At 41.1% G+C, this 18578-nt stretch overlaps 1 protein-coding gene and 1 pseudogene across 1 annotated transcript in view; both read left to right on the top strand.

Moving 5' to 3' along the window:
- Positions 1-18578, top strand: part of cacna1ba (calcium voltage-gated channel subunit alpha1 Ba) — a 292202-nt gene that overhangs the window by 11383 nt on the left and 262241 nt on the right. The gene's annotated exons all lie outside the window — the stretch shown is intronic.
- On the top strand, positions 16526-18486 carry LOC148100185 (protein FAM200C-like; annotated as a pseudogene).

Here is an 18578-nt window from a genome sequence, read left to right as displayed (position 1 = left end):
TAAACTGAGGATTCTACTAGAATAGCAAGGACTAATATAGAGGCTGATATAAAACACCTTAGAGTGTAAACTTATTGTGTAATGTACTGCCAGGAGATCTGTGGTTTGCCTTTGTTAGTAACACAGTGACAAGGATGCCAGTGTTGTGGCTCTGCTTTTTTTGCTCTCAAATGGTATCGGTGAATCCAGTTAACATGCAAGCTGTGTGACTGCAGGTCACTCATAGCACACTGAATTTACTGCAAATACTGTCCAGTATTTTACCAAACTGCTATTGATAAAATGAACAAAGTCAAGGCAGTCAACAGAAGGAGAGCTTCCAGGGAAAAATAGTGACAGCCACGATCCTTTTCTGGCTCTAGTTGATCTAAGTGGTGTCTCTGGCTTTTTTTCTGACTTGCATTTTGCCACTGCAGATGTTTGCCACTGCATTTGCTGTCAAACTTCACAAACTGGTTGAAACAACACAATATTGCCTCCACCCAATTTTCAATGAAAAACATCAGCACAAATAATGAAAAGGAGCTAGGAGCTTTGTTTTTATTCAAGTCAAATAAAAAAAAATTATTTCACAACAACTGTCGTCTCAAAGCATTTTATATTGTGGGTTACAGATGCTACAATATTCAATTCAATTCAATTCAATTTTATTTATATAGCGCCAAATCACAACAAAAGTCGCCTCAAGGCGCTTCATAGATACAGAGAAAAACCCAACAATCATATGACCCCCCATGAGCAAGCACTTTGGCGACAGTGGGAAGGAAAAACTCCCTTTTAACAGGAAGAAACCTCCGGCAGAACCAGGCTCAGGGAGGGGCGGCCATCTGCTGCGACCGGTTGGGGTGAGAGAAGGAAGACAGGATAAAAGACATGCTGTGGAAGAGAGACAGAGGTTAATAACAGATATGATTAAACACAGAGAGGTCTGTTAATACATAGAGAGCGAGAAAGGTGACTGGAAAGGAAAAACTCAATGCATCATGGGAATCCCCCGGCAGCCTACATCTATTGCAGCATAACTAAGGGAGGATTCAGGGTCACCTGGTCCAGCCCTAACTATATGCTTTAGCAAAAAGGAAAGTTTTAAGCCTAATCTTAAAAGTAGAGATAGCGTCTGTCTCCCGAATCCAAACTGGAAGCTGGTTCCACAGAAGAGGGGCCTGAAAACTGAAGGCTCTGCCTCCCATTCTACTTTTAAATACTCTAGGAACAACAAGTAGGCCTGCAGAGCGGGAGCGAAGTGCTCTAATAGGGTGATATGGTACTACAAGGTCATTAAGATAAGATGGGGCCTGATTATTTAAGACCTTGTATGTGAGGAGCAGGATTTTGAATTCAATTCTGGATTTAACAGGAAGCCAATGAAGGGAAGCCAAAACAGGAGAAATATGCTCTCTCTTTCTAGTCCCTGTCAGTACTCTTGCTGCAGCATTTTGGATTAGCTGAAGGCTTTTCAGTGAGTTTTTTGGACATCCTGATAATAATGAATTGCAGTAGTCCAGCCTGGAAATAATAAATGCATGAACTAGTTTTTCAGCGTCACTCTGAGACAGGATATTTCTAATTTTAGAGATGTTGCGCAAATGGAAGAACGCAGTCCCCAATATTAGATAAACAACAAGAAAACTCCCCTTTAACAGGTAAAAAACCTCCAACTGAACCAGGGTGGGCAACCATCTCACTGATTGTAAGCAATCAGTTCATCTGGGTAGTCATCTCAGCAGACTGTTTCGTTCATTCAAGTTCATTTCAATTTATCCGTGTCAAACTTTAGTGCTATGGTATTTTGTTGTGAACCATTATGTAAAGTTATCATTTTATTATTAAGAAATTATTTTATTACAACTTGGGCGTTGTCTATTGTAATCTTCCACAATAACTTGGAGAGGATCTAATGTGTTGAAAGTAAACATTGCTTACATATTAAATCCTCAGCATGTTTTTTAATCAAGACATCATCTTTAATTGCACTGACTACTCAGAAAGAGGATACTTAAAATCCTGATGACAACTGGGGTATTCCAGTACTGAAATGTATCATGGTAGAATTTTACTGCCTACCTACTGTTGGGGAGAAGTATTTTTGAGCTGAAGAAAATGTTGTAATTTAATTCTTTTAGTTTTGACTGACAACACCAATAGAGTGAATTTTAATGTTGACACTATGAGATGTTCAGATTTCCTCTGTGCTATTGTTTGAAGGGGGGTAAATGTAATGGTGTTGTCCATTGCTGCCACACATGTGTTTTCTGAAATAAAAGTGAGGTTACTGTACTTCCCATAAAAATCTAATTTGATACTTAGTCTAGGTGGCATTACCTTGGCCTTCAGTAATACTGTGAGGAATCTTGAAGTCATGTTTGACCAGGATATGTACTTCAATGGGCATATCAAACAAATATGGCCACACTTCCTCCTTATAGTGAGCTACCCAACCTTATAGTTGGGGCGACCGTGGCTCAGGGGGTTGGGAAGCGTCTCTGTAACCGGAAGGTCGCCGGTTCGATCCCTGGGCTCTCTGTCCTGGTCGTTGTGTCCTTGGGCAAGACACTTTACCCTACTACTAGTGTTGGCCAGAGGGGCCGATGGTGCGTTATGGCAGCCTCGCTTCTGTCAGTCTGCCCCAGGGCAACTGTGGCTACAACCATAGCTTGCCTCCAGTGTGTGAATGCAAGAGTAAATGAATAGTGGCATTGTAAAGCACTTTGGGTGCCTTGAAAAGCGCTATATAAATCCAATCCATTATTATTATTACTATATTTGTGGTTCCCTTTCCTGTTTATGCCACTCAATAAGCATTTAGCGTATGCAAAGTGTCTTCACTGTAGAATTCTTGGGGTGGATGCAAGTGCCTCTATCACATTTATGGGAGGTAGAGAGGGCCATCTACTCAGTGAAAGGTTGGTGGTTTTATCCTTGGCTTATCATGGCAGGGAGTCCTTTATGATATACAGTGGGGCAAAAAAGTATTTAGTCAGCCACCAATTGTGCAAGTTCCCCCACTTAAAATGATGACAGAGGTCAGTAATTTGCACCAGAGGTACACTTCAACTGTGAGAGACAGAATGTGAAAAAAAAATCCATGAATTCACATGGTAGGATTTGTAAAGAATTTATTCGTAAATCAGGGTGGAAAATAAGTATTTGGTCAATAACAAAAATACAACTCAATACTTTGTAACATAACCTTTGTTGGCAATAACAGAGGTCAAACGTTTACTATAGGTCTTTACCAGGTTTGCACACACAGTAGCTGGTATTTTGGCCCATTCCTCCATGCAGATCTTCTCAAGAGCAGTGATGTTTTGGGGCTGTCGCCGAGCAACACGGACTTTCAACTCCCGCCACAGATTTTCTATGGGGTTGAGGTCTGGAGACTGGCTAGGCCACTCCAGGACTTTCAAAGGCTTCTTACGGAGCCACTCCTTTGTTGCCCGGGCGGTGTGTTTTGGATCATTGTCATGTTGGAAGACCCAGCCTCGTTTCATCTTCAAAGTTCTCACTGATGGAAGGAGGTTTTGGCTCAAAATCTCACGATACTTGGCCCCATTCATTCTGTCCTTAACACGGATCAGTCGTCCTGTCCCCTTGGCAGAAAAACAGCCCCATAGCATGATGTTTCCACCCCCATGCTTCACAGTAGGTATGGTGTTCTTGGGATGCAACTCAGTATTCTTCTTCCTCCAAACACGACGAGTTGAGTTTATACCAAAAAGTTCTACTTTGGTTTCATCTGACCACATGACATTCTCCCAATCCTCTGCTGTATCATCCATGTGCTCTCTGGCAAACTTCAGACGGGCCTGGACATGCACTGGCTTCAGCAGCGGAACACGTCTGGCACTGCGGGATTTGATTCCCTGCCGTTGTAGTGTGTTACTGATGGTGACCTTTGTTACTTTGGTCCCAGCTCTCTGCAGGTCATTCACCAGGTCCCCCCGTGTGGTTCTGGGATCTTTGCTCACCGTTCTCATGATCACTTTGACCCCACGGGATGAGATCTTGCGTGGAGCCCCAGATCGAGGGAGATTATCAGTGGTCTTGTATGTCTTCCATTTTCTGATGATTGCTCCCACAGTTGATTTTTTCACACCAAGCTGCTTGCCTATTGTAGATTCACTCTTCCCAGTCTGGTGCAGGTCTACAATTCTTTTCCTGGTGTCCTTCGAAAGCTCTTTGGTCTTGGCCATGGCGGAGTTTGGAGTCTGACTGGTTGAGGCTGTGGACAGGTGTCTTTTATACAGATGATGAGGTCAAACAGGTGCCATTCATACAGGTAACGAGTGGGGGACAGAAAAGCTTCTTACAGAAGACGTTACAGGTCTGTGAGAGCCAGGGATTTTCCTTGTTTGAGGTGACCAAATACTTATTTTCCACCCTGATTTACGAATAAATTCTTTACAAATCCTACCATGTGAATTCATGGATTTTTTTTTCACATTCTGTCTCTCACAGTTGAAGTGTACCTCTGGTGCAAATTACTGACCTCTGTCATCATTTTAAGTGGGGGAACTTGCACAATCGGTGGCTGACTAAATACTTTTTTGCCCCACTGTAGGTTACAGACTGTTCAGGATGTAAGCAATGCACACTACAGCAACCTTCTTAGAGAGTTCACGGATTGCTGCAAGAGTGCTTTTCTTATTTCTCTTAGTGTCTATCATATTTCCATTTTTCGATGCCCAATCAATTGATCAAATAGTCTAGGTCAGGGGTCGGCAACCTGCAGCTCCGGAGCCGCATGCGGCTCTTTAGTCCTTATACTGCGGCTCTGTGGTTTGGGAAAATAAATTAGAAGTATTTAGCTGAAGTGTATTTTATTTGTGTTTAGTTATTTTTTTTAACTTGTAGTTCTAAATTGGAAGATTATTGTGATATTGAAATATAAAATAAAATAATTTTATTATTTTTCATCACTCAAAATAAGCGTCACACTCGCGGAAGCCGGTATACCTGCCGAAACGCTGTGCATTTATCGAGACTTTCAACCCCAGATAGACCATTTATTGATCTTGGGATCCACATTATATCAGCAGTTATTCTCCACCGTGAACTATGTTAAAAACAAACACCGCTCACGCCTCACAGATGACAGCTTACAGTACTGCGTAAAGATGAAAGCGACTTCGTACAGCCCCGATTTGCAGACGCTGTGCGCAGAGGTTCAGGAGCAGAAGTCCCATTGTAAATGTACCACAGCAGACCCGACGATGTTTCCATGAACATGCTTTTCAGCATCTCTTTATTGACCACTTTTCACACATGGTTGCTGTACATTCAGCCGGCTGTAGATTTTCAACTCACAGCCCGACAACACAACAGCAGAGAGAGCACAGACTTTAAGGCGGCGAGGCGTGATTGCGGGTGCCACTCAGGTGCGTCCGACTCCCATGCAGCGGCACTGCAGACCACGCCCTGCCACACACATTAACCAGGTAAAATACATATTTAGGCAGAATTTTGCAAATATGTATTTTTCATTTTTTAGCAGCATAGTGCTTTTTTTCCAATTACTTTTTAAAAGTCAGGTCAACGCTCCAAAAGCCCAAAGGCGATATAAGGGTGGCGGCTCACAACAGTTTTTGTTTGCTACATGGATGATTTTAGTTAAGCTTTTTTTATATTTCTTTAAGAGTTCAAAATGTGTTAATTACATAAATAAAATTAAATTTTCTCTGTAACACTTCATGGATTTCATAAGCAACACACTTTAGTTGCTCTGTGGATTCTTTTAAAAAGCAGTTAAAAACTTTGCTGTTCAAACAAGCCTTTTGTTGATCCACGTATTTGATATTCTTTACATTCTTTACATTTGACCTTTTACATTGTGTATAATGTCTATTGATTGTATTCTTTATTTTAATATTTGTGTACAGCGCTTTGTGACTGCCTGTCTGTGAAAAGTGCTTAATAAATAAACTTTACTTACTTACTTTAGTTGTTCACACAAAGCATAAAGGTAAAAAAAAAACCAATATATACCGTGTTATCTTCATTTTAGATGTCAAAAAGTATTTGCGGCTCCCAGTGTTTTCTTTTGCATGGAAACCGGGTCCAAGTGGCTCTTTGGGTGTTAAAGGTTGCTGACCCCTGGTCTAGGTATTCCTAACGACCCCTTAGTCTTTCATTATTATTGAGCTGATGTCATGGAGTTGCTACAGATCAGACTTATTCTGTCACATCCTTCACAATTAGGGCCTTCTTAGAAAGACTTAGGTCCTTCCTTTATTCCCCAGTTCAAAATTGGTGACTACTGTTCACTTATTCATATCCCAGAATTGATCTCTTTTAGCTTAATAATAATTCATAGCATATGTGAAGCAGTTCGAGGGCCATCTTGAACTTGCTATCAAATGATCCCATCACACATCACAGATGCTTGCTCTCAAAACAGGGGCCTGAATCGTCTTTCATTAGCTGGTAATCAGATAACTCTACAATGTTCCAGTATGATGTAGGGAGTTGCTAATAAGAACATGTATTTGCCTCCTGCATGCTCCTACCAAAATCAATAGTGTATTGAGCTGAACACAGAAGGAATAGATTCTCCTGAGCAGTCCTCTTTATAGCTGGCTGGATCAAAGCAGCTGCTGTTGGATTTTTGCAGTGATTTTTGCTCATCCCTAAAATACATGCCACACACAGCATAAGTGCATATGTTTCTCTTATCAGTAAAATATGCCATATTCAATATTTTTTTAAAATATGTTTTCATACATATTAGCCCTTTGAACTTTCACGTATGATATTAATAAATTTAATTATATAAAGCTGTGGGTGACTGGAATGGCCTTACTGGGATCCCTCCCTCTAACATTTGACATTTGTTTTCAGCAAACTGACTGTACTGTATCCACTATTATCTAATGAAGGGTTGCATCAGATACTACTAAGATAACATTTTCAGCTCATGGTACCTTTCAAAGTAGCAACCTCATGATTTCCTAGCACAGCATTGCATTTTAATGAGAAGATCAATGTTATTCACTTTACCTGATTCAGTTTCAGGGCAGTTTTTCAAACATTAGAGGATTCCACTTCAGTATGGTATTATCCTGAGCCTGGCTGAACAACATTTCTTCACTCTTGCTCCACTTTGCTCTCAAAAAGAAATAGCACACGGGATTCTGTGCTTGCATTTCTTATTTCTTATTCTGTGTTACAGTTTCTCATTTATTTTCTACACATAGGAGGTTTTTAATTTTCTGTACTGCAGTGACACTGTTTTGTGGTTAGAGGTGTGAGGTTGTTGTGGTTCTTGGGTCGTTGACCCAGTGTTTTGAGTTTTGTGGGTAGTTCTGTGGGTAGATGATTTATTTCCATGCCTGGAACCAAAACTAAAGGTTTTAAATGGCTTCAAATGGCGTGAAATTTGTCAAAGCATGTATTTTTATTTAGTTTGAGTTCATGGTCTACTGCATTTAAATCTCTGCTGTGTCTGAAGCAGGAGGTGGTACACCTTGTGTAATTGTAATTCTGAACTTGTTAAGTAATATTAAATAAAGACATAATTGTTTGGTTGGTGTCCAATACGAACCCTCGGGCTCCAAGTTTTTTTTGTTTTTTTTAACCACTGTATCATTATTATTTGAATCAATGATTAATCAGTTCAAGCTGATTAATAGAACTAGAAATTTTGACAGTCTGACTCCCAGAGGGTCATGTTTTGTTACAACTTTTTCACAATTGTGACAAAGCCAAAAGGTCGTCATTTTCTGTGTTTGAAACTTATGCATCTGTCTCCTTGAAGTATAGTGATGATGGTTAAATGTTGGACCTTGTCATTGCACATGTGAGGCATTTCCTCTCCACGCTGCCTCATTAAGCTCAGCAGAACCAGCCTCAGGCAGTTACAGCCTGTTAATGGAAAAGGAACAAATTGGAAAATGAGACAGCAGCCGATAGGCATCTGCTGATGTGTTTTCTTCTTCGGACTGATGTGTCTGAGTGTGCGATCGATGCCCTGCGCAGTGTCTCAAGCCCCATCCTCCATTCGGAGTCCTCCTTTAGACTGTTTTGAAAGCTGTTTGCCTTTCCTGTCATGTCGGGTGAACTTAATAAAGCTAAATAATGACATGTAGATATTGAGAAGCCTTTATAATTTAAAAATATAGTTCTAAAAATAAGACAATTATCATTTCAAAATATGTATAGCAAGACTGCAGAGCCAGCTAGTAGTGTGTCATGCTAGTGGCGTGAGTGTTTACTTGGCACATCAGGGCTCGCAAAATCGCTAGCCCGACGTCCCGGGGCTAGCGATTTTTCCAGTCGGGCTACCAAAATCTATCTCTGCCCTCCCGTCGGGCTATCATAGGAAGGAAAAATATATGTCAGTGCTTTTGCATTCTTTCGGAAATGTAGCTGGGTAATTATGTCATTGGCATCGGTGAGCCACTGTAAATATGTGACATTGAAATCGCGTTTGAATTTGCGCTTGTTTTTTGCTTTCACTTTGCAATCGCGCAAACTGTGTATGGAGAGCGATAGTACTGATTGGTGAGTGACGATAATTTGCGCACCAATTCCTCTGACATCGTCTTATCAGTCGTTAGCTTACTATGCAAACATGACAAGTAAAATCTCCCGCAGCAAGCTTAAACATGTGAGAGGTTGATCGCGCAGAGAATCGCTGAGCGTTATGTGAGTGCGTGTGTAAAAGCAGCAGGATATAAGGCAAAAATAAAGTGCAGCTTTATGGTTTCATGGACAAAAGAAATTCTGTGGCTGCAACATGACGAGCTAAATAATAACCAGGGGTGCACATAAGTGGTCCGCAGGTGCGCATTCGCTGTCAAAATAAAAAAGATAAGAAGTTGCAACGCGTGTTTGCGTACATAAGATTTTCTGGAGGAGGATAGACATTTGTTTAGAACTCTTAAAGATGTCGAAGAAGCTCCTTTAAGCAATTACTTTGGTGTTCCTCCACCTCCAAAGAAATGTCAGAAGGAGTCCGAACCACAAAAGAAGCGCGTATTCTCGGAAAAGTGGTTGCAGGAGGTGAGCTGGCTTCAAACAAATAATGAACGCACAGAGATGTCTTTTATTTTGACAGCGAATGCGCAATGCGGACCACTTATGTGCAACCGTGTAAACAACATAATGTTCTGCCGGGTGTGTTGTTGGTTTTCCCTCGATTTCTGAGTCAACAAGCGCCTTTGTTACTGGGACCAGTAATTTTAAGAAAGGCCCCCATTAGAACCCATGAGAAATGCAAGAAATGCATTATTGCTCAGTCTGCAATATCTTTCCCAGAACAAACACCAATTGCAAATAACATACTAAAAATAAACCTGAAAAATCTGTTTAGAACAGCGTACTATGTTGCAAAGAGTGAACTACCACTGGCAAAATTTAGCAGTCTTTGCAAACTGGTGGCCTAGATCTTGGTTCCACTTGCCTCTTACCCGTGACTTCAGTGGAAATTTCAAATTCAGGATCTGACACAGACTGATTCATGTTCTACACAGTTCTTACAAGTTCATAGAAATGTCTGTTCAATTAGAACCAAGTATTTGAATTGATGATTGTAATTTTTATACAATGTTGTAATTTGAGTTTCAACAATTTTTTGATTAATGTTTTGTTTCCGTTACAATATTATACATTAAAGTATAATATTGTAACGGAAACAAAACAGGAAACAAAACATCAATCAAAAAATTGCTCTTTTTTTTATTCGGGTTACTTAAATTTATTTTGGGCTACCAAAAACTGAAGAGTTTTGCGAGCCCTGCACATATAGATAGCACTATTTATATTATACATATAAACGGTGTATTTATAGGAGCTGTTTTCACTCAAAAATGAATGATCAGTTTTTGTTGTTTTTGTTTAGGGGGTTTTTTTGTGTGCAAATTTGTTGTTTAAACTACAAACAGTTAACACAAAATGAAAGCTATTTGACCAATTGTATTTCTTTTTATGGGTTTTTATATTCAAAGACAAAATTTGCTCATATGACGTAACACTGCTGTTTTTCTGTTTTCCCTTCCCTGCTAGTCTTGGCTCTTACAGCACTCTTTAACAGCTCAGTACAATTTTTAGTTAAACACACCCACACATATTTACTTACATTACCAACAGAATATGAAAAAAATTAAAAATACTGATTATGTCAAAGTTATCTATGCAGTATATTGCAAAGGCATCTACTAAATTTAGAATTTAAACCAGTTATCCCGTCCGGTCTCATCTCATCATTTTCTTGTACTTTGTAGTGTTTATTTTGTAAGATAGAAGAGGTGTCTGGATATTTTTTCTTTTATACAGTCTATGATTTAAAAAATTTAGTCACACCACTCTACAAACTCCTGAAGAGCAGGCCCGTGGAGTTGTGAGCAGCCTGACAGCAGTGACAGGAGAACTGTGTTGTCAGCATATTTCACCAGGTGACAGTTGGGCTGTGTGGATCTGCAGTCATCGGTGTAGAGGATGAAGAGCAGGGTATATGCGTGCATGAGGTTGGGAATGTACGCTTGTGTCCGTGTCTGCCTATTCATCTGTGTCTATATTAGAGATGGCACGATACCACTTTTTTATGTCCGATACCGATATCATAAATTTGGATATCTGCCGATACCGATATGAATCCGATATAGTGTGTTTTTTAATCAATAAAACGTTTTTTTTTTTATATCTTGCTGCATTTTGTATAAGTTTATACTCAAGTTTAAATAAATAACAACACTAAAGCTATTCTGTTATACCTGTATGTAAAAAATACAACAAAATATTTCATAGTTCAGCAATACTGATCAATCTAATAAACGTAAACCTGCTCCATCCTCCCTATTCTGGTATTTTAAAGAGTACTTAGCAGAAATATCAAGCAACCTAACTAATAGGGTTGCAAACTCCCAGCAAAAAAAAAAATAGGGAACCACCCCCCACCCTCCAGCTCATGATGCTTAATCGATGTAATCAAATTTATTTTGATGCAGGGGGGAAAATGCACAGAAAGAAATTATATTTCAAGAATAATTAAATAGATTCAACATCTTTCTTCAACAGAATTGCAGACTGCACAGATGGTATCTTCCCAAAGGAAAAAGTAGTATAGCTTACTAGGGTATATTAGACTTAACAGTTACTATATACAGTAATGGACTTCTATATATTTTACATCAGATTAAAACTTTGGGTGTAAGATTCAGATAATTATTTATTAAAAGCTAGATATTTTAAATGAAAACAAGAAATGGTAAATGGCCTGTATTTATATAGCGCCTTATAGTCCCTAAGGACCCCAAAGCGCTTTACATATCCAGTCATCCACCCATTCACACACCCATTCACACACTGGTGATGGCAAGCTACATAGTAGCCACAGCCACCCTGGGGCGCACTGACAGAGGCGAGGCTGCCGGACACTGGCGCCACCGGGCCCTCTGACCACCACCAGTAGGCAACGGGTGAAGTGTCTTGCCCAAGGACACAACGACCGAGACCGTCCAAGCCGGGGCTCGAACCGGCAACCTTCCGATTACAAGGCGAACTCCCAACTCTTGAGCCACGATCGCCCCAAAAAAAGAAAAGTATGTCTTTGTGCTCCCTTTTCCCTGTTCATGCCCTATCGGCCCCCCTGGCTAAACTTTGCTAGATCCGCCCCTGCACAGTTACCAGATGTCAGCTGTAGAAAAAGATCCTGGTCTAGAAAGTAATATTAAATAAATTCTAACAACAGCTTATCAAGCTTAATAGTGCTGCTGTTGTTCAGCCGCTGGTTTCCTCTTTCTGGTGAGAAGTGGGCCAAAAACTAAGAAGAGAGACGGACTCTCGACAGAAAAGCCGATCAGCTGATCATTAAACAGTTTCACAATCGAAGTAGCAGCAGGAGAGAGAGAGAGAGAGAGAGGCAGTCGCTCCATATATCTGTTGTTAAGCTTAAGGTGGGAATGCTTTACAAACATTCAGAGATGAACTTACACACTTGCTTTGCTCTGGGAAAACTTCCTCGGAGATGAAATGCTGGTTTGCTAGCAAGGCTGCAAATACACACAGCGGCTCTATCATGTGACGCATACTGCTGCGACGTGCTATGGTTATGAGCCGAGTTACGCCGTGTAGCAAGCTTTGTGAGGTGCTTTTTTGATATTTAATGGATCGGATTACATTTTTTATTTCTCGCCGATATCCGATCCAGTAATTTGGGTCAGTATCGGACCGATACCGATACGTAATATCGGATCGGTCCATCTCTAGTCTATATGTCAGTCTTAGACCTTAGACTCCACCTCTCAGGGAACATCACAGGCCCATTGGGGGGTCCTCAGGCCTCTGGACCTGGGAATCGTCCACTCTGGCACAGCCGGCTGCCGGCAGAGCCCGCGGGCATGCCACTACAGCTCTCTGTGGCTTCTGCACCGCGGCTGCTGCCATAGTGATGTTGAATGTTGTCAACGCATATTTTCCACAGGTTGGATGTTAGTTAGAAGAATGAACAAATTCTGGCAATTCTAGTAATTGAAGAGGCTTCAAGTGAAGGGAAGAGAGATGATGATGAGGTGCTGGGCAGGTATGGGTATGGTGTTAAGGAGAAGAATCAGAAGGACAGCTAGTAGTGAATTTTGGATGGTGTTGATCTACAGCAGACCTTCCCAAAAGTGTTGGGCCCGCCCCCTAAGGGGGGGCGCAGAGCCATTGCAGGGGGGGCGTGGCATGAAAAGGGGAAAAAAACCCCAAAAACAACGCTTGGACACTGCTAGCACGGGGCGCCTACACAAACGCAAAGCAGGAGATGAAGCATAGCTGAATATGTTTCCAAACCAACTTTATTCTAAGCCAAAGACTAGAAAATATGGTGAAACATATCTTCCCTTTGGTTTCACCTGCACAAGTGCCAAGGTAGGTCTCCCCTGCAGAATTGGTCTTTCCTTTGTCGGGAGCACACGCCGGGAGCTGTCCAAATCACAGACAAACAGTATCCCACATTCTTGATTTTTAGTTCACAAACACCTGTTGTAATGACTAACTACTCCTGACATTTTGGAGATGTTAGCTCTGTATACAGTAAAGTTACAGTGGGATACAAATAATATCAGGCTGATCCTGCCACGATTTGTTCCCCCTGTCTAAATCACAGACAAACAGTATTCCACAGTTGTTTATGTTTTTAAACCCATTTTGCACAGAGAAACATTTTTTTTGAAAAATTTATTGATAGCAATGTTGAATATTATTACACAGGGAAAAAACAACTACATGTAAAATAATTACACCGTGATGCCTCTGCCTTTCTTAATAGAGGGACAGTAACTGTGTGTTTATATGTAAGAGTGTAAAACCTGAAGATAGAGACAAAATACTGTTAATCTGACTATCTGCCATTCTGCAATTCATCTCATATAAGCAATAACGTGGCGCACAGCTGACGTGAAAAAAGGCACATACCTTTGACGTTGCGTGACAAACTCTGTATTCCCCGTCCACACGTAAACGCAAAAAACGATCTCCGCTTTCGGTGATTCGAAACGCTGTTTACGTGTGGACGAAACAGCTGCGTTTTCAGAAATACCCGTGTAGGTGCGGACGTAGCGTAAAAGAGTTTTCTTACTACCTGCAGATTACTTGTATTTGCTTAATTGTTTACTAAATGTTTGAGGTGTGAAATAAACCGCAATTGAGCAAAATATGGGTGTGTGGTTGGAGAATGTGTTAGTTTGTGCGTGTGTGTGTGTGCGCGCGAGGGGGGGGGTGAACATTTTTCTGTAAAACAAAGGGGGGCCCAGCGAAAAAAGTTTGGGAACCACTGATCTACAGGATCCGCGGCCCCAGTGCAGGAAGTCTGGTTCGGCTATCTGGCCTTATCTCTGATCCTGTGAGTATTACCCAGCAAGCAATGCAGTGTGCAGATGGACCTGGTAGAGCTCTACACCTGGTAGAGCAGCCACACTGATCATTTTATACAGATGAAAGAATTTTTTCAACTCTCAGTAATAGCTGCAGTGATCGTTTGACTTTGGGACCTGCAGTGGAGTTTGGGCCCAGACATGGCTAATGATGTCAGACTTAAAGACCGGATTAACACAGAATGAGTGAGAAAGGTGACTGAAGAAGAAATACTCAATGCATCATGGGAATCCCCCAGCAGTCTACTCCTATGAGAGGATTCAGTGTGACCTGATCCAGCCCTAACTACATGCTTTAGCAAAAAGGAAAGTTTTAAGGCTAATCTTAAAAGTAGAGATGGTGTCTGTTCCTCAAATCCAAACTAGAAGCTGGTTCCACAGAAGAGGGGCCTGAAAGCTGAATACTCTAGAAACCACAAGCAAGCCTGCAATCCAAGACCAAAGTGCCTCAATAGTCACTGAGATAAGATGGGATCTGATTATTCAAGATTTTGTATGTGAGGAGCAGGATTTTGAATTCAATTTTAGATTTAACAAGGAGCCAATGAAATCTGCTCTCTCTTTCTAGTCCCTGTCAGTACTCTTGCTGCAGCATTTTGGATTAACTGAAGACTCCTGATAATAACGTATTACAGTACAGCCTAAAAGTAATAAATACATGAGCTAGTTTTTCAGTGTCTCTCTGAAACAGGATATTTCTAATTTTACAGATACAGTGGCTTGCAAAAGTATTCGGCCCCCTTGAACTTTCCCACATTTTGTCACATTACAGCCACAAACATGAATCAATTTTATTGGAATTCCACGTGAAAGACCAATACAAAGTGGTGTACACTTGAGCAGTTTCACGAAACTTAGCAAGCAGTTTGCTAACTGTAACATGGGAGTTGGGTGGTCTCGTATAGGGGTGGGTTTTTAGAATCAATTTATCTATTAAAATCGATTCTGGCTTGGATAACGTGAAATCGATTCATTAAAATCCTGAATTGATTTTTTAATATAAATGTATTTTGCCCAAAATGACAGAATCTCAGGTGAAATCTCACAAAATTTCAACAACCACCCAACAGCTAAGACAGTAAATGCGAGCAGGAACACGGATTCTGCACAAAGACGTAAACACACAGCGGGATCAGAATCAGTGAGATGTCGCCTTTCTCACCTGACGGCACGGACACGGTCGGGGTTGAAAGCCGACAGCTCGCTGATTCTGATCCGTTGGCGGGTCCGCGCTTTGTGTTTACGCCCTTTTTGCGCTGATTCTAAAGCTGTTAGTTTTATCTCTCTCCAAACAATAAAAATAAAACTGACTGAACCAGCAGCAAAAGAAGATCCAAACTACGCTTCACATAAACATCGTCATGAATTCCCTCTGACTTTTACTGTTTTGCTTCCACCACATTTCTTGCACAGCTCTCTCTCTCTCCCCCCCTCTCTCTGTACTGTTTTCTGCATTATTCGCTTGCTTGTTACGCACAAGTCTACCGTTGTTTACAGCGCTGTCGGCCGCTGTTTTTTTCCCCCGTTTACATACTTCTGAAAAGAAAACCTAATTTCTGCCGTTCAATACTGAACAAATTTAAACTTTTTAAAATTATGCAAAATGCAAAACGCTGTGTCTCTAATAAAACCGCTGTAACATCAGAGGTAACGTTCATGTGTTCATTAATGGTTTTCTTTCGTTTTTGATGTACTGCAGAATATTTTTATAAAGTCCCAAGCCAGGAAAACCTTCATGTTTTTCTGTGTTTTATCTTCAGCTACTTTGACACAAAGGCATCTGCTGTGACGCTCACACCTTTGATAAAGTCTTGCGTGTGTCAGCTTCTTTTTTATAGATACAAAATATGTAAATTTACTGAATTATAATATTTCTGACTGTCAAAATTTCCCATATTCAAATCGAATTGAATCAAATCGAATCGAATTTAATCGAATTGAATTGAATTGAATCGTGGATTGAATTGATTCGGGACCTTGTGAATCAGAATCGAATCAATTCTAGAAATCAGTGACGATACCCAGCCCTAGTCTCGTAGGGTGTCTTGCATTGAAATCTGCTGCAAAGACCCGGTTACTGCGTTCACCAGATATCAACACAATTTCAATCCGCTCCTCATGTGTTAACCTCTTCGACATGTCAATGGCTGTGAACAAAGAGAAACTTGTAAATAACTCATGAAAAAATAAAGTTACGTTGAAACCAAGCACACTATTGTTTTTCTTGTGACATTACCAGTAAGTTTGATGTGTCACATGGCCCTCTTCCTATTGAAAAAACAAAAGTTGTATCCAAGATGGCCGACTTCTAAATGGCCACCATGGTCACCACCCATCTTGAGGAGTTTTCCCCTCACCAATGTTCCCTCTAAGCTGCACGCGTGCGCATTTGCGCACTGCTGGCACTGTCTGTGTGCACAGAAAATCTGTGTTGCGCACAAAAAAAAAAATCTAACCTGAATTGAAATTAAAATAAATACTCTAACAATTCATTCTGTTTTGCAGTGTGACCGGTGACTGGCTGCTCCAGCCAATGATGCAATTCACATTCGTATATACACAGCTAATCAATGTCGTTGACAGGCTATGACAGCATCCTTAAGTGCCGCTAATGTTTTAGCTAACAAAGGGGTGTGGCCGATGTGGAGGGCTGCTTATGTTGAACCTTTATGATAATGGCAAAACGAACGGGCAGTGGCACATCCTCTCACCAAGCCAAAGTAAAAAAGAAATGCGACTCTTTTAAGATGGAATGGCTGTCAGAATATGTGCAAACGGAAGAAAAAACTGTGAAACTGGGAGAGATTTTTTCTTTTTCGAGCAAGAAAGGTCTGGTCTGCAAAACATGTTGCGAAGCTAAAATTCCAAGCGAGTTTTCAGAGGGAAAAGTGTGGACAGAACGGAAGCTGGAATTCCTCAAGCGCCACATTCAACAGAAAAGTCATTTGAAAGCAGTTGGAATTGTGAGTAGATGTACGATGGGAATGGGGATCGGTACATTGTTGGGAGAGAGCGCCAAAGACCAAGAGAAGAGGAATGAGCTGTCACTCATAAAGAAATCCAACCCCGGAGAAGTTAAAGTTCTCATCGACAATATTCTACTAGCCATCAAAATTAGTTCTTCTATGCTGTCGGTTCAACAAATTCATGATCACATGGCAAAGTATCTGAGTATACCAGAAAGCTGGCGAAGCAAAAATTATGCCTTTGAGTTTGTGAATTCATTTAATGAAGTAGTGCAGAATGAGACAATGTGTGAAGTTAAAAATGCACCTTGGCACACCCTGATCATAGATGAGAGCACAGACATAACAGTGCACAAAATGCTAGTCCTGTATATTAAATACAGGGAGGAAAATAACGTCAACCATAAAACTGTGTTTGGTGGCATCATCCAGCTGACAGCATGCACGGCTCAGGATATTGTGCAGGCAATAACTCAGTTTTACACCAAGCATGAACTAGACATGCAGAAAATGGTGATGCTGACCTCCATTGTGCCTCAGTAATGCTAGGAAAGCACAACGGAGTTGCAGCTTTATTAAAGCAGAAAATACCACACTTAACTGAACAACACTGTGTAGCCCATAGAGAGGACTTGGGCATTGATGATGCGTGGAAAGATGTACCTTTGATGCGAGATGTGGAAACTCTTCTTAGAACTGTTTACTCCACTTTCTCTAGATCCGCTGTATAGAGGGGAAAACTGGAAGACCTAGCAAAGGTTCTTGATGAGGATGCACTGTCGTTCAGGCCTCTGAGTGAAGTATGATGGCTGTCGCGTCACCAAGCTGTGAATGCTGTTCTGAGGAACTACACTGTGCTGGAAGAATACTGCAAGAGAGAATCCAGTGATAACAGAGATCCAGTGGCAAATTACTGTTACAAAAAGCTAACCGATTCAAACTTCAAGGTTACTCTCACCGCTCTGGGAGATGTTTTGGGTGAGCTGGCGCACCTGTGTCTTTCTTTTCAAAGATGCAACCTGACTGTGATGGAAGGGCACTGCTTGGCAAGAGCAAAGATTGAGAAGTTGCGTTCCCAATACTTGACAGAGGAAAAGGATGTTAAGTGGAGTGACCGTGTCAAAGAGGCGATGAGGGCCTCATCTGCTGATGGCAGGAATACTGGTGAGATTACTCGTGTTATTCGTAAGCTTTGTGATCACTTGGATGCTCGTTTTCCAGAGGATGAATTAAAGGAGTGGTCTGCATTTGACATTGAGGCATGGAACTCAGACATCATCCTCTCATCTCGCATAGTTAAGGACTGCTTCGTTGTAATTAGACCTAGTATTTTATCGCTATTGAATTCTTCCTTACTCTCTGGCTGCGTCCCGTCAGCTTTTAAACATGCTATAGTTCAGCCTGTTCTTAAAAAAAGGAACCTTGATTATAATGATTATGTGAATTACAGGCCGATCTCTAAGCTCCCGTTCCTGTCTAAAATCCTCGAGAAGATAGTTCTTCTACAACTCCAGGCGTACCTGGATGAGAACGACATTAATGATAAATTCCAATCTGCCTTCAAACCACATCATAGCACCGAAACAGCGTTGCTTAGAGTCCTCAACTATCTTCTTCTAATTGCTGATACTGGATGCTCTGCGGTCCTAGTTTTATCTTCGATATGGTAGATCACAACATCTTAGTAGCGAGACTTGAGCATACTGTAGGCATTAAAGGTGTTGCCCTTGATTGGTTTAAATCATACCTCTCCAATAAGTCC

This window comes from Neolamprologus brichardi, chromosome 12, assembly GCF_056152115.1.
Source record: "Neolamprologus brichardi isolate AB-2024 chromosome 12, ASM5615211v1, whole genome shotgun sequence".
NCBI classification, from domain to species: domain Eukaryota; kingdom Metazoa; phylum Chordata; class Actinopteri; order Cichliformes; family Cichlidae; genus Neolamprologus; species Neolamprologus brichardi.
This window is presented reverse-complemented; position numbering and strand designations above follow the sequence as displayed.